The sequence below is a fragment of the Hipposideros armiger genome, unplaced genomic scaffold, assembly GCF_001890085.2.
Source record: "Hipposideros armiger isolate ML-2016 unplaced genomic scaffold, ASM189008v1 scaffold_159, whole genome shotgun sequence".
In the NCBI taxonomy this organism is placed as follows: domain Eukaryota; kingdom Metazoa; phylum Chordata; class Mammalia; order Chiroptera; family Hipposideridae; genus Hipposideros; species Hipposideros armiger.
The window spans coordinates 928,286-933,037 of record NW_017731509.1 but is presented as its reverse complement, the minus strand read 5'-3'; the positions used below and the strand labels follow the sequence as shown (position 1 = coordinate 933,037).

Here is a 4,752-nt window from a genome sequence, read left to right as displayed (position 1 = left end):
TGTGGATTTTTTTTATTTTTATTAAATGGCCATTGTAGCCAGTGCCTGTTATGATTTTCAATGTCCTTTACATTAAAATTCATACACAGTTGACCCTTGAACAATGTGGGGGTTAGGGGTGCCATGCAGTGGAAAACCCACTTTTGTCTCCCCAAAACCTTAACTACAGGAGTCCCTTGGTATCTGTGGGGGATTGGTTCCAGGACCCCCCACGATTCAAAATCCGTGGATGCTCAAGTCCCTTATGTAAAATGGTACATACAGTCGGCCTTCTGCATTGCAGATTGCCAACAGCAGGTACAGCTTCTCTTCCTCCAGGTGATAGATTCATGGAAGGAACGGATGGATCAGGCTCTGACTATTCTACTTCTGAAGCCAAACTGACTCTGCCCTTGGTGGATTTCACTTAAGGGGGTTCATGAGCCTCACTTCAATCAGTTCCTTGAGTTGCTGATGAACAGTGTGGGCTCAGCTCTTCCCTGTGCGCTATAAGGATACTTTTCACCCTCTGAAACTTAATTAGAAGAAACCGCTCCCCACACACCTTTCATACTGATTCACCTGTGAGGAACCAGTAAATTGGATGGAGGACCAGGGTGGATTTCACTCCAAGTCTTTTCTTTCTGTAGAGAAATTGCCAAAAGAGAAGCCTTGTGAGTTTCTGAATTTGAACGCTAAGTTTTCTTTCGTTCAATTTGGATGTATAATGAAACTCATTATATTACATCAGCTGAGGGGCCACGTTGCCATCCTGGAATGTAAGTCCTGTGTATGGAGAAATACAGACTCACTGATCTTTGGTTTACCTTTTGGGTTTTGCTAGTTCTTTCCCACCCTCTCTCTTTCTAACACCAGTCACAGCATACAGAAAAGAGCACTAGGGAAAATCGTGAGACTTTGGTGGCAGTTTTGCTCTGTGACTTAAGTTCTACTTTTGAAGGGAGACTGTATATGCTACTGGTTATGAGCACTGGCTTTGTCCTCTGATGGACCTGAATTTGACTGTTCTGTTGGTTGCCTGGCTGCTGAGGAACTTTACGTTTACACCTTAGTATTAGACACATTCCTTCCCACTGTAGCCTGTAGGTTTATAGTTCCTATCGTGGATTTCCTAAAATCCAAAGGAACAATCCTGCTCTTTATTTACTCATTCATTTTCCATTTACTCAAGTATTTATTGAGCAGCTAGTACGTGTCAGGCGCTGTCTGTGGGGACGTAGATGTGGACAAGATGCTCAGAATTCCTATTCTTGTGGCGTTTATTATGTTCAATCTAGGATGAGAAGAGACAGGCAAGCAGGTTTACGTCTTTACTGCGTATGTGATATTTTCAGGTAGGAGTCATGGCAACAATTAGTTCAAAAATAACCAGCTAGTGATACATTCTGTGAAGAAAACAAAACAGGGTAAAACTAACAAAGTGGCTAGGGTTGGGGAGAGGGCCCCGTGAGATTGGGCGGTCAGGAATAGCCTCTCTGAGGAGGGAGCTTTTGAGCTGAAGTATTAGAAAGAACCAGCCATGGAAAGACCTGGGAGGAGACTCTTTCAGGCCAAGAGAAGAGCAGTTACAAAGGTCCTGAGGCAGTGGGAATGAGTTTCACTGGGGCACTGGGAGGCCCCATGGTGGATGTTCAAGTTGGAGAGATGCTTTAGGAACTCCTTTGAACTAATAGCAGGAAATTTGGGGTCAGCAGAGGTGGGTCCGCGCACTGTCAGGACTGGTCTTACCTGCTCTTCTCTAGCCACAGCTGCACAGTTGCCAAGCACTCAGTATCGCTTCCCCGAAATACAGCCAAGAAAGGGGGCTTCCCAGGCTGGTGTGGGGGCGGAGGGGACTCCGGCCCTGTCTGACCTGCTGAGTGTAATAGCGTCCTGGTTTAGTTCAGTGTTATGGCTTTGGACAAGCTGGAAGGCTGCCACTCAGGGTCCGCTGACCAAATTCTCAGTGATCTCCGATTGCTGAGGAGCTGGGAGCGGGATGTGAGGGACTGATGTGTGGAGGCAGCGGGGCGGGTAAGCTGCTTGATGGTGGCCCTCACTTGTGTCCTGGGCAAGAGGACACTGAGATTCAAGTATACCTGGGAGAGCAGAAGTCTCATTCTCAGCCTTTGTTGCATGTTCGAATCACCTGGAGTGGGTGCTTTCTAAGATGCCAAGGCCCGGGAGCCCACCCTCCTACCCAAAGACTTCAGACTTAAGGGGTCTTGAATGAGATTTTACTGAGGTATTTTTCCCGAAGCACCCAGGCAGAATACCATGTGTCCTGGCCACGCAGCCAGGCTGTGTACCACTGATCTAAAAGGACATACATCATTGTTTTGTTTGTTATTTGTTTCCTTGTTTATTTTCTTAAAGACATTTCTCCTTGTCTTTGATTTGAGACCCGTAGTCCTTTACCAAGTTACAAAAGCCTCCTCCTTAGAAAATAAGAATGGAGGTGGCATTCCTGGGGGCTTCTGAGAGCAACCTGCAAACAAGTGTGTGATGTGTGTATATGGTGTGTGTGGTGTGTGTGCATGCACACATGTTTATGGTATGTGTGTGTATAGTATGAGGACATATATAAAGTATGGGTGGTGTGTGTATATGCTCTGTATGGAGTGTGTGTGTGTATGGTACGTGTAGATGGAATATGAATACAATGTATAAGGTATCTGTTTCTGGTATGTGCTGTGTGAGTGACATGTGTGCATGCTGTGTTGATCTGTGTGGTATGCATGCAAGGTGTGTATGGTGTGGTGATGTATGCATGTATGGCGTGTGTAAATGGATTGTGTATATGGTGTAAGTAGAGTGTGGAATGTGTGTGTGGTGCATATGGTGTGTGTCTCTTGCATGTGTGTGGTGTGTATGTGTGGTATGAGTGACGTGTGTGTTTCTGTGTGCATGCTATTTGTTGATGGTGCACATGGTATGTGAATTTCAAGTAGATCTTACACACTACTTTAGCCATCCATCGCCTGTAATGACCATGGTTAAATTTCTTTACCTCTTTCAGGCCCTCTGTCATCTGAAATTTGGTATGTCAGTAGTATCTCTGACCCATAGGCCTGCTTTAAGGATTAACTGAGATAATGCACATAAAATTCCTTAGTGTAGTACGTAGCACAGAATAAGTCCTCAATAAAAGTTATGTGTTGGAGATGAAATTTACTTAACATTCTGAGTTCTACTTTCTGTATCAGTTAAATGGGAATAACTATTACTAACAAACAGTGTTTTCCATTTGTCATTGGAAATCAAATGAATTCGTATCCTCACACATCCATTCCAAGTTAAAGTGCTCCACAAAGAAAGGTGAGTCCCTTCGTCTCAGTGTATTGAAACACCTTCATCCATTAGGCCTGTCTGATTTCTCTCTTCCAAATACATAGAGGTCTGTCATCTCTCCCGACCTTGACTGTAACATTGACTAACAATGCTGCAGTAGGTATGGCCACCAGTGCTCCCTGAAAGTGCTTGATTTAATGTTCTTGGAATATCAGAGTGTTTAGACCACTCCTCAAGGACCTGGGCAAATCTATTTCTAATGCCCTGCTGTTTCTTGTCACAGTTCTATATGTTTTCCAGCAAAGGAAGGCGGAGAGCGCAGGGGTGTTGATGGCTTTTTGTTTGCACAAAACATTTGTTGTCCAGCAATTGTAGTATCGGTGTGATTGAGAGAATTTATACTTTTAATCTATTTCCTGATCCCAATTCTCTCCTCTCTCCCCTTCGCCTCTGCCTGCTTTACCCAGCATAGCCATTTGACAGGTGGTATGTTTTTGCTTGACATTGATTAAGGTTTCAACTCCATTGCTCAAAACGAAGCACATACTAAATGTTGAACCAGCAAAGACGACTGCAGTTATGGCCGAGAGACATTGATGTTTTTGAAAAGTTCTGTCTGCATTTGTTTTCTAGTCAGAAATGTTCTGAGTATGTTGGGAGTTGGAGTAAGAAAAGGACAAAACTGGGGCTTGTAATAATATTGACTTGATGAGCCATGATAATACTGCGGACTCTTAGATGTCGGGTTATTAGCATATTCATCTTATGAAGTCTCACACTCAGCTATTGCCTGTGCAATTGACAATTGTGAAGATGGGCCTTAAAATTAGAATTCTCTTAAATTAGTTTCCTTTTTAATTAAACAAAAATATGCAAATAAAAATTATAGGGCTTTTTTTTTTTTCCCTCCCAAGGATGAGCATGAGAATGAAATATTTCAGGCACAATGTACTTTATGTCTTTGCATTCTGTTTTTAAGCTGTCTATTCCCATGGGCTTTTACCTAATTATATTCTGAGTGATTTCAGTGCTTTGTCCTCAACAGCTTTCCTGTCTTTCTACATTTACTTAGACTTTCTCACAGAAAAGTGCGATCTCAGTTCAGATGTGTTTTCTGTAATTTTCATTTATGTCACTACTTAGCGCCTTAGAATGACCTTTCTAAATTATTTTTCTGAAATTCGTGAGATGACTTCTTCCTGTGGATGCAGATGGTGCCTAGATGGTTGGGACTTTTTATGTTTCCCTTAACCTTCTTAGAGAAGATGGATTTTAGTCCAGGCATTTAAAATACAATTGTGTTTATATCAGGTATTTTATAAATCATAAAATTGCTAGTGTGTTAAATAGACGTTTTTGATTTAACCAGATGGACCATTCATTAAGCCCATCTGAGCTTGACAGACACGCTCTCAAAAATGAGAAGCTTGGTTTGGGGTTTTGTGTATGAGTTAATGGTGTGTGTGTGTGTGTGTGTGTGTG

The 4,752-nt window shown here is 42.7% G+C and overlaps 1 protein-coding gene across 2 annotated transcripts in view; it reads left to right on the top strand.

Moving 5' to 3' along the window:
- Window positions 1-4,752, top strand: part of NELL1 (neural EGFL like 1) — an 835,074-nt gene that overhangs the window by 430,520 nt on the left and 399,802 nt on the right. The gene's annotated exons all lie outside the window — the stretch shown is intronic.